The 18413-nt window shown below is 38.5% G+C and overlaps 1 pseudogene; it reads left to right on the plus strand.

Moving 5' to 3' along the window:
* On the plus strand, positions 784 to 1508 carry LOC102178058 (annotated as a pseudogene).

Genomic DNA, 18413 nt, shown 5'->3' on the forward strand with positions numbered 1-18413 from the left:
GTTCCTTGGAGGGACTGATGTTGAAGCTGAAACTCCAATACTTTGGCCATCTGATGCAGAGAGCTGACTTACTGGAAAAGCCCCTGATGCTGGGAAAGATTGTGAGCAGGAGGAGACGGGGACGACAGAGGATAAGATGGTTGAATGGCATCACTGACACAATGGACATGGGTTTGGGTGGACTCTGGGAGTTGGTGATGGATAGGGAGGCCTGGCCTGCTGTGGTTCATGGGGTCACAAAGAGTCAGACACAACTGAGTGACTGAACTGAACTGAATGGAAATCAATAAAATAAAACTGCTTGTAAGTTTGAGAACACATTGGTACATTGAATTAATAAACAGTACATTATGGAATAAAAGACATGACAAAACCCAAACAAGCATATGGTTCTTCTATGACTTTCAACTTCTTCAAATGTGTACATAGCCCTATTCATTTAAGCTCTCTCTTGTTCAAACTTTACAAATGTTAAAAAAAAAAAATTGTATCCTTAAAAATTTTTTTTCTTTTAAACTGCAAAAAAATCTTGTTAACAATCATGAATGAATGAATACTTAAATGTGTGTTCAGTATTTCCCAGGTACTGGAGATTCAATGACAAATTTGACAAATTAGATTCCAGTTCTTTCCTCTATTGGAGCTTTGAATTTATGGTCCCTATCTAACAGGAAGGGAATTAGTCTGCTCTTCATTTGTCTGTCCCTTCATCATTCAGTTCTCACTTAAAGTATATTTCCTGCTGTTTTTCATGGCACCTCAGAGGCTGTCGGCTGCTTCAGAATGAAGCTGAACATCTCTTTCCCAGCCACTGGCTGCCAGAGCTCATTGAAGTGGATGATGAACAAAAACTTCATATCTTCTACAAGAAGCGTATGGCCACAGAAGTTGCTGCTGACACTCTGGGTGAAGAATAGAAGGGTTATGTGGTCCGAGTCAGTGGTGGAACGCTAAGCAGAGTTTCCCCATGAAGCACGGTGTCTTGACCCATGGCCGGGTTTGCCTGCTACTGAGTAAGGGGCATTCCTCTTACAGACCAAGGAGGGCTGGAGAGAGCAAGTGCAAATCTGTACGGGGTGGCATTGTGGATGCCAATCTGAGTGTTCTCAATTTGGTCATCGTGAAAAAAGGGGAGAAGGATATTCCTGGACTCACTGATACTGATACTACAGTGCCTCATCACCTGGGTCCCAAAAGAGCTAGCAGAATCCGCAAACTTTTCAATCTCTCTAAAGAAGATGATCTCCGCCAGTATGTCGTGCAAAAGCCCCTAAACAAAGACGGTAAGAAACCTAGGACTAAAGCACACAAGATTCAGCGTCTTGTGACTGCACGAGTTCTGCAACACAAATGCCGGCGTATTGCTCTGAAGAAACAGCATACTAAGAAAAATAAAGAAGAGACTGCAGAATATGCTAAACTTTTGGCCAAGAGAATGAAGGAGGCCAAAGAAAAAATGGCAGGAACAGATTGGTAAGAGATGGAGGCTGCATCAGGGTCTTTTCTAACGAGTCAACTCTTCGTATAAAGTGGCCAAAGCATTGCAGCTTCAGCTTCAGCTTCAGCATCAGTCCTTCCAATAAATATTCAGGACTAGTTTCCTTTAGGATTGACTGGTTTGATATCTTTGCAGTCCAACGGTCAAGAGTCAAGTCTTCTCCATCACCACAGTTCAAAAGCATCAATTCTTTGGCGCTCAGCCTTCTTCATGGTCCAAAATCATCAATTCTTCAGTGCTCATCCTTATTCATGGTCTAACTCTCACATCCATACGTGACTACTGGAAAAGCCATAGCTTTGACTATACAGACCTTTGTCAAAAAGTAATGTCTCTACTTTTTAATATGCTGTATAGATTTGTCATAACTTTTCTTCCAAGGAGCAATGTTGTCTTTTAATTTCATGGCTACAGTTACCATCTGCAGTGATTTTGAAGACCAAGAAAATTGAGTCTGTCACTGTTTCCATTATTTCCCCCATCTATTTGCCATGATGGAGAAGGAAATGGTAACCCACTCCAGTATTCTGGCCTGGAGATTTCCATGAACAGATGAACTTGGTGGGCTACAGTCCATGGGGTCACAAGAGTCAGACCTGACTAACACAGCACACACAATTTGCCATGAAGTGGTGGGACTGGATGCCATGATATTAGTTTTTTGAATGTTGAGTTTTAAGCCAACTTATTCACTCTCCTTTTTTACCTTCATCAAGAGGCTCTTCAGTTCCTCTTTGCTTTCTGCCATAAGGGTGTGTCATCTGCATGTCTGAGCTTATTGATATTTCTAACAGAAATCTTTATTCCAGCTTGTGCTTCATCCAGCCCAGCATTTCTCATGATGTATTCTGCATATATAAGAATTCTAGCCTTTTTTTTTTCCTGACCACTGTTTCCACAAGTGACCCTACAAAGAAAAATAACTATGTACAATCAGTTATTCTCTAGCAGTCCTCATTCTTCTGAGTTTACTTCTGCCATTAAATAAGTTTCTCCATTCATTCTCTCAAAGAATGTATTTTTTGTGTGAGTTTGATATTGGCAGTGTGGGCGCAGGAAGGCCGAGAGGAGATACTCCATGTTCAAGGTCAGCAGGGGTGGCCATGAGGAGATACCCCTTGTCCAAGGTAAGGAGCAGTGGCTGCACTCTGCTGGAACTGCCGTGAAGAGATACCCCATGACCAAGGTAAGAGAAACCCAAGTAACATGGTAGGTGTTGTGAGAGGGCATCAGAGGGCAGACACACTGAAACCATAATCACAGAAAACTAGCCAATCTGATCACACAGACCACAGCCTTGTCTAACTCAATGAAACTAAGCCATGCTGTGTGGGGCCACCCAAGACAGGCGGGTCATGGTGGAGAGGTCTGACAGACTGTGGTCCACTGGAGAAGGGAATGGCAAACCACTTCAGTATTCTTGCCGTGAGAACCCCACGAACACTATGAAAATGCAAAATAATAGGATACTGAAAGAGGAACTCCCCAGGTTGGTAGGTGCCCAATATGCTACTGGAGATCAATGGAGAAATAACTCCAGAAAGAATGAAGGGATGGAGCCAAAGAAAAAGCAATACCCTGTAGTGGATGAGAGTGGTGATAGAAGCAAGGTCTGATGTCTGTAAAGAGCAATATTGCAAAGGAACCTGGAGTGTCAGGTCCATGAATCAAGGCAAATTGGAAGTGGTCAAACAGGAGATGGCAAGAGTGAACGTCAACATTCTAGGAATCAGTGAACTAAAATGGACTGAAATGGGTGAATTTAACTCAGATGACCATTATATCTACTACAGTGGGCAGGAATCCCTTAAGAAATGGAGTAGTCATCATGGTCAACAAAAGAGTCCGAAATGCAGTATTTGGATGCAATCTCAAAAACGACAGAATTATCTCTGTTTGTTTCCAAGGCAAACCATTCAATATCACAGTAATCCAAGCCTACCCCTAATGAGTAACGCTGAATAAGTTAAAGTTGAACAGTTTTATGAAGACCTGCAAGACCTTTTATAACTAACACCCGAAAAAGATGTCCTTTCCATTATAGGGGACTGGAGTGCAAAAGTAAGAAGTCAAGAAACACCTGGAGTAACAGGCAAATTTGGCCTTGGAGTATGGAAAGAAGCAGGGCAAAGGCTAATAGAGTTTTGCCAAGAGATTGCCTGGTCATAGCAAACACTCTCTTCCAACAACACAAGACTCTACACATGGACATCACCAGATGGTCAACACCGAACTCAGATTGATTATATTCTGTGCAGCCAAAGATGGAGAAGCTCTACACAGTCAGCACAAATAAGACCGGGAACTGACTGTGGCTCAGATCATAAACTTATTATGCCAAAATCAGATTTAAATTGAAGAAAATGGGGAAAACCACTGGACCATTCAGGTATGACTAAAATCAAATCCCTTATGATTGTACAGTGGAAATGAGAAATAGATGTAAGGGACTAGATCTGATAGAGTGCCTGATGAATTATGGACAGAGGTTCGTGACATTGTACAGGAGACAGGGATCAAGACCATCCCCGTAGAAAAGAAATGCAAAAAAGCAAAATGGCTGTCTGAGGAGGCCTTACAAATAGCTGTGAAAAGAAGTGAAAAGCAAAGGAGAATATCTGCTTATTCAGATATAAGCATGTGAATTCAGAGTTCCAAAGAATAGCAAGGAGAGATAAGAAAGCCTTCCTTAGTGACCAATGCAAAGAAATAGAGGAAAACAACAGAATGGGAAAGACTAGAGATCTCTTCAAGAAAATTAGAGATACCAAGGGAATATTTCATGCAAAGATGGGCTCGATAAAGGACAGAAATGGTATGGACCTAACAGAAGCAGAAGATATTAAGAAGAGGTGGCAAGAATACACAGGAGAACTGTACAAAAAAGAGCTTCATGACCCAGATAATCACGATGGTGTGATCACTCATCTAGAGCCAGACATCCTGGAATGTGAAGTCAAGTGGGCCTTAGAAAGCATCACTATGAACAAACTACTGGAGGTGATGGAATTCCAGTTGAGCTGTTTCAAATCCTGAAAGCTGATGCTGTCAAAGTGCTGCACTCAATATGCCACCAAATTTGGAAAACTCAGCAGTGGTCACAGGACTGGAAAAGGTCAGTTTTCATTCCAATCCCAAAGAAAGGCAATGCCAAAGAATGCTCAAACTACCTCACAGTTGCACTCATGTCACATGCTAGTAAGGTAATGCTCAAAATTCTCCAAGCCAGGCTTCAGCAATACATGAACTGTGACCTTCCAGATGTTCAAGCTGGTTTTAGAAAAGGCAAAGGAACCAGAGATCAAATTGCCAACATCTGCTGGACCATGGGAAAAGCAAGAGAGTTCCAGAAAAACATCTATTTCTGCTTTATTGACTACGCCAAAGCCTTTGACTGTGTGGATCACAATAAACTGCAGAAAATTCTGAAAGAGATGGGAATACCAGACCACTTTACCTGCCTCTTGAGAAACCTGTATGCAGGTCAGGAAGCAACAGTTAGACCGGAAATAGAACAAGAGATTGGTTCCAAATAGGAACAGGAATACGTCAAGGCTGTATATTGTCACCCTGCTTATTTAACTTCTATGCAGAGTACATCATGAGGAACGCTGGGCTGGAGGAAGCGCAAGCTGGAATCAAGATTGCTGGGAGAAACATCAATAACCTCAGATATGCAGATGACACCACCCTTATGGCAGAACATGAAGAGGAACTAAAAAGCCTCTTGATGAAAGTGAAAGAGGAGAGTGAAAAAGTTGGCTTAAAGCTCAACATTCAGAAAATGAAGATCATGGCATGTGGTCTTATCACTTCATGGGAAATAGATGGGGAAACAGTGGAAACAGTGTCAGACTTTAGTTTTGGGGCTCCAAAATCACTGCAGATGGTGATTGCAGCCATGAAATTAAAAGATGCTTACTCCTTGGAAGAAAAGTTATGACCAGCCTAGATAGCATATTCAAAAGCAGAGACATTACTTTGTCAACAAAGGTCCATCTAGTCAAGGCTATGGTTTTTCCTGTGGTCATGTATGGATGTGAGAGTTGGACTGTGAAGAAGGCTGAGTGCCAAATAATTGATGCATTTGAACTGTGGTGTTGGAGAAGACTCTTGAGAGTCCCTTGGCCTGCAAGGAAATCCAACCAGTCCATTCTAAAGGAGATCAGTCCTGAATGTTCATTGGAAGGACTGATGCTAAAGCTGAAATTCCAATACTTTGGTCACCTCATATGAAGAGTTGACTCATTGGAAGAGACTCTGATGCTGAGAGGCATTGGGGGCAGGAGGAGAAGGGGACGACAGAGGGTGAGGTGGCTGGATGGCATCACTGACTCGATGCACATGAGTCTGAGTGAACTCCGGGAGTTGGTGATGGACAGGGAGGCCTGACGTGCTGTGATTCATGGGGTCACAAACAGTCGGACACAACTGAGCGACTGAACTGAATGGAATAGGAGATAACTGTGGGATGACTAAAGATGGTAGGTCAAATTGTATCCCATTTTATCTCTCTCTAAATCGTGGCCCATTATTCCTTCCTGCATATGTGAGTGCTCAGTCTCCAAGTGTGTGCACTCTTTGGAATTCATGTAACCCTCCAGACTCCTCTGCCCATGGAATTCTCCAGGCAAGAATACTGGAGTGAGTTGCCATTTCCTACTCCAGAGTATCTTCCCAACCAACGGATTGAACTCACATCTCCTGTGTCTCTTGCATTGGCAGGCAGACTTTTTATCACTGGGCCACATGAAAAGCTCTTATTCCCTCCTGCCTCTGAGTTTTCCCAGTGAGCTTATTTAAATGGTAAAGCAATAGATACCAAATGAAAACACAAGAAATTGTTGCTTAATAGGCAACTTATAATATCTAGTATACTTGTGGAAGATTTAGCAGTTTCAGATTAACTCAAACTATTTCTAACATAATAAACACTCACAAATTTCTCTGTAAGGTAATGAGTCTGTTCTGCCATTTCCAAGTTTATATACATTAGTGAAATGTCACCTAGAAAGAATAAAAGTGGGCCATTTTCAAGTTTACTTTGCCACTTGTAGTCTGAATTTTTTTGGTTTCCTAATGTCTTCTGCAGTTGCTTAATTTCTTCACACTTCAGCGGTCATGGTTAATTCATGTCACATAGCTGTTGGGAATGGACTGACCTGAAAACTGCCCAAGTCATTGAATGAAGAGTAATTCTGTAAAGACAATTAAATATCAGAGAATTTTTCTCAGGGAGGGTTGAGTTAAGGTCTTCTACAGTGTCCTTGTAATTTAACTGTCCTTGGCATTCCAATGTCACCTAACTTGAAATGTGATGAGGTGTAGAAGCTCTTTCCTCTGTGCACTGTATTAACATTTCTTTCAAAACCTTCCTTATAATGTCATATGCTCTGTTTGGAACTGCTTAGCCATAGTTCTGTTGGTAAATTATTTGCAAAATGGTTTTCTTATCTGTAAAACTTTTAGTTGGCACAAGATGCTCAGGAAGTTCTAACATCCTGCCAGAGCACAGGTTGCTAACACATGACAAGCATCATATTATTCCTACTTAAGAATCTGGCTTCCAGGTACCTGTGGTACAAGATGAAATCCCTTTATGTGTATCTCAAGTTTCTCCACCTTCTACAGGTGCTCTTCCTCATGTTAATGCTCATATCTCTGATACGCACACATGATCCACACTCACGGGGTGGTTCAAGATTTGGTGTACCTTTCAGGGACCATAACTAAGTGACATTCAAAATGTGGCCCATGTTCCTGGGCTGATACCTGAGCCGTTTCTTATAGGCTGTGACAGTGTGAGTTGAGGAACAAAAAAGGATTCAGACATTTCTACAGTAATTTGGCATGGCCGTGACATTCAAGCACATGATCAGTGCATTTGTCTTTTTGCGGTTTTCATAGTTCCAAACTGGCTCTGTGGGTAGCATAAAGCAGGGCGTGCAGGCTGGTCACACTCACCCAAACCACGTTACAGTCTGTAACTACTGAGTCTGACCAAATTTATAGAAATATATGAGAACATCTCAATGTATACTTATATTTTTGACATTTTTAGAATTGGTTTAATTTTTAATCAAACCTGGTTTCAGATTTCAGTTTAATATTCTTAGCTAAATTAGGGAAGAAATTTTTCTGTTATTTTAAATTCTAATTTAATTATGGTGATGCAGGACATCAGTCATTCTTGTCAAGATACACCTTTTCACAATACAGCAACAGTCATAAACTAAATTATGGTTGTGAATAAATGAAGATCAAAAATGTTTATATTATACTATATATACTATTATATTATACTACATAGTATACTATATACCGTATTATAAAGCCTGTTTAGCATCCATAATTGATGATGAAGTTCCAACGTTAAAATGTTCTACCTAATGTGCTGGCTAATGGGGCGAGGGAAACAATGAGACTTAAATAGCTTTTAAACTCAAAACATAAAAATTAAAACCCAAAAGTGCTCTATAAAAAAAGAAATAGTAATGAGTTTAAAAGGTGATGGAAAAAATGTTTAATATTTTATATGTAACCATTAGTATGTGGTGAATTTATTATAAGTAGCTCTGTGAGTTGCTAACACTAAGAGCATATGTATACTTAACTGCTGAATTTTTAGTGCAAGACCACTCCTCAGGCATTAGCATGAAAAACAGTGGTTGGAACTTCAGCAAAGAAGATAGTTCAAGTACAAATTTTCAGTGACACTATACATCAACTTAAGAAACAAACTGCTGCTGCTGCTGCTAAGTCGCTTCAGTCGTGTCTGACTCTGTGCGACCCCATAGACGGCAGCCCACCAGGCTCTCCCTTCCCTGGGATTCTCCAGGCAAGAACACTGGAGTGGGTTGCCATTTCCTTCTCCAATGCATGAAAGAGAAAAGTCAAAGTGAAGTCGCTCAGTCGTGTCCAACTCTTCGTGACCGCACGGACTGCAGCCTACTAGGCTCCTCCGTCCATGGGATTTTTCTAGGCAAGAGTACTGGAGTGGGTTGCCATTTCGTTCTCCTTAAGAAACAAACTAATGACATGGGATACTAACTCAGAGGATAAGTAAAGCTAGTAAAATACTTTTTAATGCAGTTTTTAAAATCTAGAGATATTCTTAGCATGGCAGTCTTTTCAGTATAAGTGCAATTTGCCTGAACACTTATTAGCTTCATTGTTAAAAAAAACACAACTATACATGAAGTGCATAAAAACAGTTTGGAGTTCAAATCTTGTGTAGGAATATGCTCTTGCTATAGTTCCAAAGATAAGGAAGCATTCTGGAGTAATTAGCCAGTTTTTCTGGTTCTAGAGTATTAATCCCCACAACTCCTTACTTCATTGGAATGCTTTGATATTATAAAAGAAAAATGTTAGCTCCACTAAATAATGTGTTTGCATGTGTGCATGCTAAACCACTTCAGTCATGTCTGACTCTTTGAGACCTCACAGACTGTAGCCCTTGAAGCTCCTCTGTCCATGGAATTCTCCAGGCAAGAATACTAGAGTGGGTTGCCCTGCCCTCCTCCAGTGGATCCTCCCAACCCAGGGCTTGAACCCACATTTCTTACTCTCCTGCATTGGCAGGTGGGTTCTTTACCACTAGTGCCACCTGGGAAGCCCAAGTAATGTGTTTAGGATGTAGTAAAAAATTATGACACTAGAAACTGAAATTTCAAATTTCAGATTATTTTCTTTATTAGGAAATATATGAAAGCTGATCACAAAGTATTGTTGCATTTTTGAAGTACAATGGCCATCACGGAGAAAAGCTCTGTAGAAAATATTTGGAGGACAGAAAGAAACAGTATACGGTACAGGAAAAAAAAATTTAATGTCAATATATTCAAATCATAAATTGAGCCTCAAGACATGTTACTTGTTTGGACTTTGGAGCTTTTAGTGATCTTAATACATTCATGCAATGGAAAAATGCAATATGTTTTTCATGGCAGATAAGTCTTATAGGTAAAAATCAAAGGTGAGAATCTTTGAGAAAAAAGTGTTATTATGTGGTCCAGCATTTAATAGCAATTATTAAGCAAGCAAGCAATGATCTTGATAAATTTTATCTGTGGAAAGTTATCAATAAGGACCTCATGAATTTGATAGAATGATATAAATTAATTTTCCATCAAAAGAATATTCATTTATCATATATTAATGGAATCTAAAATCAATTTGTTTTATCATAAGTTAAATTAAGTTTGGCAATAACTTGCAGGATAAAATGTTGGCACTAGCTGATGATGAAGCATTAAAGATGAGTTTTGAAAATATAGCATCCTGGATAAAAGTTAAAAATGAATACCCTGAGCTTGCTGATATTACTTTAAAACCACTTTCACTGCTATCAACATATTGTTGTGTCTGATTTCTCCATAGTTCGTTTATTTATTTATTTATTTATTTATTTATTTATTTTTGCTGCCCTGTGTGGCTTGTGGGATTTCCCTGACCAGGAATAGAACCTGAGTCCCCAGCTATGGAAGGGCAGAGTCCTAACAACTGGACTATCAGGTAATTTTATTTACAATGAATTGATAAAAAACTGAAATAGTTTACATATGTCATTCTCTATAAATAAAGAGTTGTTTTTGAGAGAACCTATATTCTCTAAATTAATAAGCAAGAAACAAATTTATTGTTACTTTAAAAATGTTATATTTTGATGTGTAGGATATTTCTTCAAGGGGTGAAATAGGTACTCAATACAGAGAATTTCTATTTTACTCATAACTTTTCATTTCTGTTATGACACTACAGGTTCAAATGTAACAGTGATTTTCCATCTGAATCACAGTGATGCAACTTTCAACGAACAATGTACATATTTTTTTTTCCTTGTAATGTGTTTTGATTGTGTTTGTTAAACGTAATTTTTCTCTTGAATATAATAACAACTTGGCTTGTATTGGTTTTAATTTCATCTTCCTAGTAATTTCTTTTATTGAATTTTAGAAAAGTGTAAGTTTGCAACAGAAGTGCAATTTTTCAAAAAATGAATTTTTTTGCTCTAGATAATTGAGCAGTGTCCTATATTTCTCTTCTTACCATGATTGATACAGTGCTGGGAACACAGGAAATGCTCAGCAAATAACTGTGTATATATAGATTCATATCAATCAATGGGGTTATATTTTCTAAAGGGAATAATTCCCCCTAGTGGATAACTGTACTATAGAGAGATTCTTTTTCTCCGCCAGTTTCCAGCGCTAAGAATCATTAAAGTACACAACAGGAATCTTAGCATTGTCACTGCTCTATTCTAATGCTTCAGCAGTGTCAAGCTCTCTATTCCTTTCTGGAGAAAGTACCGAAGGCAAGCCACAGCATCAGGCTTCAAGCAAGTGGAAAGAACAGTGTTTGGTAACCTCTTAATAGGGACATGGACAGGTGTACCTGGCCAGTAATATCTTAACTGTGATACTGACCAACAAATTTCAACTCTGGATCCATGTAAGGGTTTGGCTCTTTAAGATACCCTATCAAAATGAAAATAACTCTGAACACTTAGCTTGTCATTGTTTTATGGTTTATGTAACTGTAAGAGAAAAGGGGGAAGTAGGGTTTTAGAGATAGGATTCATCAGCTCCATAATTTCTTTGTGAAAGTATATTACCTCCCACAGAATCATACAGCCTGATCTCATCTTCTAGTTCTATCTGTACTGCACAATGAGAGGGTAGTTCCCTGTTTGTTTTCACAGCTGCCTCAGTTATTTGATTGTATCTCCTAGTTAAAACCAAAACAGAACTGTCAGGATAAATTATATACATAGATACATGTATATATGCATGTGCATGCTCAGTTGCTTCAGTGTGTCTGACTCTCTGTGAACCTATGGACTATAGCCTGCCAGGCTCCTCTGCCCATGGAGATCAGGATTCTCCAGGCAAGAATACTGGAGTGGGTTGCATGCTCTCCTCCAGGGGATATTCCCCACCCAGGGATCAACCCATGACTTCTGCATTGCAGGCAGATTCTTTACCACTGAGTCCTCTGAAACAACTGTAAAAAATAAACAATCAAATAAAAGTAAATTTCTGATACTCGTGATAAACCTTAAACCTGAACAAAACTCATATTTGTACTTATTTTTCTTTTAGATTTTAAGCATCATATTAAATACTAACATGCTGTATTTCATATTAGTCTGATATTAGACAAAGATTCATTCTCCTTCATAGTAAATTTTCACCTTTTTTCTTGAAGAATTGATTTCTTTCCCAGTGGTTTGTGATATTTTCCTACAAGTTGGAAACTTGGACCATGTGAAATGTTCTTTTGAAAATTTGGGATTTCCTATTTTCATGAATTTAATTTAGCTTTGCTAAATTTAAGAGAAAAACTTTTATTACCAAGGAATAATTCCTGGGTTATTTAAGAGCTGGGTAGCTTTTTCCTTGAGATACTGTAATATTGGTATAAATTATCCAATTTTTGCCATGTCCTACAACACACTTGACATCACAAGTCACTGTCTATTTTTACTGCCAACCAAGTTGCAATACTGAAAATTGTAATACCAAGGCAGATGTAGTAAAAGATACCAATGTGTGAATAAATCTCAGAAAACTCTTAACCCTCTGGTGAGCAAGGCAGAGTACTTCTAAGCAAAGGAGTGGGATCTGCAAGGATAATGTGGATAATTCTTCAAAAATTCAAAAATGTGAATGAGCATGATGTCATAGCAAACTGTACAAAGTTCCATATTCCTCCAAATAAAGCAAGTACAATTTCCTCTTTTCTCTAAATCCTTATGCAACTAAAGCAATACCTAACTGAAAAGTATCAAAGACTGTGATGTGATCAGAACATTTCTTTAAAAGAATAAAAGCATATAAGAATTCTGCTACCTCTTTTTTTTTTTTTTTGGAAGATTTAACATTAGGAAACCAGTCAAGCTGAGATTTTGTTTGACCAAAGTTAAACAAAAGAATATTTATGAAAGGGCAAAATGAAACAATATTCCAAGTCTCTGCATTTAATTGTTAGTTTCATCCAGAAATATAAAGTTATCCTTATGGAAGTTCATTGGGGAAATGGCAAAAGCAAACTGAAACAGCTAATGGTCCTTGATCTCCTCTTTAGTACCTATATTACATATAATGTCTGTACTCCAGTATTTGGGGGTTAGAGAAAACTTTTGCTTTAGACATTTTCGTGTGTGAAATCAGTCTTAGAGAAATCACTTTCTGATCTAGTCCAAATAAGAATTACTCTTTGTCTTTAAGAATTTAAGTGACTAGAACAATTATATTGCATAAAATTTTAATCAAAGTCAGCTCTTTTACATAAAAATTTTAATCAAAGTCTTGTGTTCGACACCCTTGGGTTATTTCAGGGGTTCTATAAGGGGCAATTGGGCATGCTCATTTCCTTCCTGAAGTGACAAGGTAGATGTCATTACTATTCCATAGATTTCTTACCTTTTCCAATTGCATGAACCAAGTATGCGCTTTTTCTCTAAATGTGAATACCTATTGCAGTGAATTTATTTGCATATGTGCATAAGTGAATTATACATGGTTTTCAATAACCTACCATTAATATTCCTTAGAGAATGGCATTTGTTCTCTTTCCTTAACTTTTCAGTTCAGTTCAGTTCAGTCGCTCAGTCGTGTCTGACCCTTTGCAACCCGCAGCACGCCAGGCCTCTCTGTCCATCACCAACTCCTGGAGTCCACCCAAACCCATGTCCATCAAGTCGGTGATGCCATCCAGCCATCTCATCCTCTGTCATCTCCTTCTCCTGTCTTCAATCTTTCCCAGAATCAGGGTCTTTGCAAATGAGTCAGCTCTTCGTATCAGGTGGCCAAAGTATCGGAGATTCAGCATGAACATCAGTCCCTCCAGTGAACACCCAGGAATGATCTCTTTTAGGATGAACTGCTTGGATCTCCTTGCAGTCCAAGGGACTCTCAAGAGACTTCTCCAACACCACACTTCAAAAGCATCAATTCTTCAGTGCTCATTTTTCTTTATAGTTCAAATCTCACATCCATACATGACTACTGGAAAAACTATAGCCTTGACTAGACGGACCTTTGTTGACAAAGTAATGTCTCTAGTTTTTAATATGCTGTCTAGGTTGATCATAACTTGCCTTTCAAGGAGTAAGTGTCTTTTAATTTCATGGCTGCAGTCACCATTCGCAGTGATTCTGGAGCCAAGAAAAATAAACTCAACCACTGTTTCCACTGTCACCCCATCTATTTGCCATGAAGTGATGGGACTGGATGCCATGATCTGAGTTTTCTGAATGTTGCGTTTTAAGCCAACTTTTTTACTCTCCCCTTTCACTTTCATCAAGAGGCCTTTAGTTCCTCTTCACTTTCTGCCGTAAGGGTGGTGTCATCTGTATATCTGAGGTTATTGATGTTTCTCCCAGCAATCTTGATTCCAGCTTGTGCTTCCTCCAGCCCAGCATTTCTCATGATGTACTCTGCATAGAAGTTAAATAAGCAGGGTGTAAATAAGCAGGGTGACAATATATACCCTTGATGTACTCCTTTTCCTATTTGGAACCAGTCTGTTGTTCTATATCCAGTTCTAGCTGTTGCTTGCTGACCTGCATACAGGTTTCTCAAGAGGTAGGTCAGGTGGTCTGGTATTCCCATCTCCTTCAGCATTTTCCACAATTTATTGTGATCCACATGTCAAAGGCTTTGGCATAGTCAATAAAGCAGAAATAGATGTTTTTCTGGAACTCTCTCGCTTTTTCCATGATCCAGTGGATGTTGGCAATTTGATCTCTGGTTCCTCTGCCTTATCTAAAACCAGCTTGAACATCTGGAGGTTCATGGTTCACATATTGCTGAAGCCTGACTTGGAGGATTTTGAGCATTACTTTAGTAGCGTTTGAGATGAGTGCAATTGTATATTAGTGTTAATCATTATATAGAACCTGCCAATATTACCTATTATCATGTCAATGTTAATGGAAAAGAGAGACAAGTTAGGACAGTTTAGATATAGAAAAGTGTTTCTATAAGAAACTCTGGAGAGTTTTGACTGAGAGAAGACGCAGTGACCTCTTTCCTCAGCAAGTAGATCCTTTTTAGATAAGTCTCATGTCTTAGCAAACTTTATAGTTTAATATCCTCTTTCATCACCTCTAGTAGCACTCTTCTGTAATCTAATAACTGAAGTCCTTCTGAGGCAGGAGGCAGATGGACCCTCCCAGGGTAAATTGATTGGAGATTCATTTCCTATGGACAAAAACTCCAAGACAAGAATAGCAGAACAATTAAGATGAGGAGGCTGGGCCCTGCCCAGACCGCATATTTTTTGTTCTGAAATCAAGAAACCTCTGAGACCACACATGCACAGAAAAGGTTCCTTGCAGGCCAACAGGGAGCAATGATAAGGGATGCTATATCCAGATGCCTTTTTGGTAAAATCCATCTTGGCTAAGAGATGCGTGTGCACACCTACAATATACCAAAAGGACCTGTGAACCCGGCAAATCAAAATGATTGGCCAAAGGAAACATGGACAAAATACCCCATAAAAGTCATTCAAACTGCCACAAGGATGCAACTCAGTGACTCTCTCTACCTCATGGTCTGTCCACACATACTGTGCTTTTTTCCCTCTCTTAATAAATACTTTACTTGCTTCACTACTTTCCTTCTTTGGGGAAGTTCTTTTCTGTAAAGCCAAAGGCTTTCACTTGACACTTTCCCTTGTCACTGATCACTGTTCTAGTGGCTGAGATCTGGAACTATCACCACCTCAATCTCTTGCTGGAAACCCAAGCTCTGCTCCAGCCATTGCAGGCTGAAACCACCCAAGATCACTTCTAAAGAGGGTGTTATTTGGGGGTATGTGAAATGTTTATTTATATCTAAGATATCTTATATATATCTTATTTATATCTATAGATTTATATCTTAGATAGACATTTTCAGTTAATTCAGACTATTGGATAAAGAGTGGGGCAAAATTCATTGTGCTAATATTATTTCCCATCACTTCATGGGAAATAGATGGGGAAACAGTGGATACAGTGTCAGACTTTATTTTGGGGGGTTCCAAAATCACTGCAGATGGTGACTGCAGCCATGAAATTCAAAGACGCTTCCTCCTTGGAAGAAAAGTTATGACCAACCTAGATAGCATATTCAAAAGCAGAGACATTACTTTGCCGACTAAGGTCCGTCTAGTCAAGGCTATGGTTTTTCCTGTGGAAATGTATGGATGTGAGAGTTGGACTGTGAAGAAGGCTGAGCACCGAAGAATTGATGCTTTTGAACTGTGGTGGTGGAGAAGACTCTTGAGAGTCCCTTGGACTGCAAGGAGATCCAACCAGTCCATTCTGAAGGAGATCAGCCCTGGGATTGCTTTGGAAGGAATGATGCTAAAGCTGAAACTCCAGTACTTTGGCCACCTCGTGCGAAGAGTTGGCTCATTGGAAAAGACTCTGATGCTGGGAGGGATTGGGGGCAGGAGGAGAAAGGGACGACAGAGGATGAGATGGCTGGATGGCATCACGGACTCGATGGACATGAGTTTGAGTAAACTCCTGGAGTTGGTGATGGACAGGGATGCCTAGCGTTCTGCGATTCATGGGGTCACAAAGAGTCGGACATGACTGAGCGACTGAATTGAACTGAACTGAACATAATTTCCACATAATAAACCCATTCTCAATTTTTATCAGTTCAAATTACCAAAAACAAAGAGTTAAATTATTTTAGACAATGCAAAAAGAAAATGTCTTGGCAATATTTAGAAAGGAATGTATCTATATTTACTGAAATGCCTAAGGGAATTTACGAAATTTATACACAACTTTTATTGAAAAATGATTGGATGCCACCCACAGTATACTATAAAAATTCTAATTTTCCAGCCTTTTTCATTCTGAAACCATTAGCATTCTTCAGTAACACAGAAACTGAAAAACAACAGTTCTTGCCTAATGTTTAACAAAACATAATTCTGTTACATTATTATAAATTCTTATTTCTATTCTCTGAAGATAATCTAAGATTTCTTTTAAATAGCTAAATTTTTAAAATTCTCTTATTCAGTTTATACTTTCAAAGACCATCCAAAACTAACATCAATCCGTACCTTCCTAAAAGTCAACACAATTTGAATATTTAGAGGTCCTACTATGGTCCTACTACTGAGAATAAAATTTAAAAATTTATCAGGAAACAATATGAATTTGTTAATTAATCAAATGCATATGTATATTCCTTTCTCAACCAAAAAATCTGATGTACTCTTGCAAATTACCAGTCCCTTAAGCATACTTAAGGTATATTGAAAATCTAGTTTATTATATTCTTTATTAAAATTATTGACTTGTCAAAATATGTGGTATGTAGTTCAGTACTAGGAAATATTATCTAAAACAAAATCTAGAAAGAGGAAGAGAGAACTCTTTACTTTTAGGACAAAGTCGTTGTTGTTCAGTTGCTAAGTCCGACTCTTTGCAATCCCATGGACGCCGCATGCTAGGTTCCCCCGTGCCTCACTATCTCTTGGAGTTTGCTCAGACTTGTATCTATTGAGTTGATGATGCCATCCAACCATCATCAACCCCTTCTCCTCCTGCCTTCAATCTTTCAAAATAGGAAGGATAATCACTATACTTTTAATTCTTTCTTTCTCTGAACTAAATTATTTAGATTTCTCTTACCTGACAGACTGACTAGATGCAAATGTTTGGTACTTTATAGTAATTCCCCCAGTGTCCTTCAATTTGATTTCTGAGCAGCTTTAGATTTTTTCTTTTTTCTTCTTAACACAGCAGGAAGCTGTGCATTTCCCTACAGACAATTCATGACAACAGCCTAGCTTGTGGCTGACTTTAGTCCTTATCCGTCTGAACTGAAAATGCTCTCACAAGATTTCTTCTCAGTAACCAAAACTTGTTTTTTCTCTCCACAATTCTACTGCCACTTACTCTGTACATTGATGCTACGATACCAATTCAAACTTACTCTTCTGTTCCTACACCTAATGAAAAAGATTCATCTATCAGCAAAATTGATAAAATCTGTCAGCAAAATGAGTACTTTCATCTTAATTTTTATTTATTTATTAATTTTTTTATGCTCACTTTTATTCAATTTAAGGATTCGCATTATTTTATTTTTAATATAAATTTATTTATTTTAATTGGAGGTTAATTACTTTACAATATTGTATTGGTTTTGCCATACATCAACATGAATCTGCCACAGGTATACATGTGTTCCCCATCCTGAACCCCTCTCCCTCTTGCCTCCCTGTACCATCCCTCTGGATTGTCTCAGTGCACCAGCCCCAAGCATCCAGTATCATGCATTGAACCTGGACTGGCGATTCATTTCATATATGGTATTATACATGTTTTAATGCCATTCTCCCAAATCATCCCACCCTCTCCCTCTCCCACAGAGTCCAAAAGACTGTTCTATACATCTGTGTCTCTTTTGCTGTCTCGCATACAGGGTTATCGTTACCATCTTTCTAAATTCCATATATATGTGTTAGTATACTGTATTGGTGTTTTTCTTTCTGGCTTACTTCACTCTGTATAATCGGCTCCAGTTTCATCCACCTCAATAGAACTGATGCAAATGTATTCTGTTTAATGGCTGAGTCATCTTAATTTTTAAAAGAAATGAATCATAAATGAAAAATTTGGATCTGGTTTATCATTTTCATTTTGAAAGAAAATAACATTTGCTATTTACCACTTAAGAATACCTTTAATATTCACACAAGAATTTTCATATAGAAGGGAACTATTTTAAGTGATATTTATGTCAATGTGAAAATAATAGAATGTTTACTAGAGGCAATAATTTGGAAGAGACCAATCTCCAAATATATTTATAAATGGATTGAGAGTTTTATAATTAGAGTTCCCAGATCACAATGTTATTGTGGAGTATTCTATGGAAGTCAATAT

Source organism: Capra hircus, chromosome 6 (genome assembly GCF_001704415.2).
Source record: "Capra hircus breed San Clemente chromosome 6, ASM170441v1, whole genome shotgun sequence".
In the NCBI taxonomy this organism is placed as follows: domain Eukaryota; kingdom Metazoa; phylum Chordata; class Mammalia; order Artiodactyla; family Bovidae; genus Capra; species Capra hircus.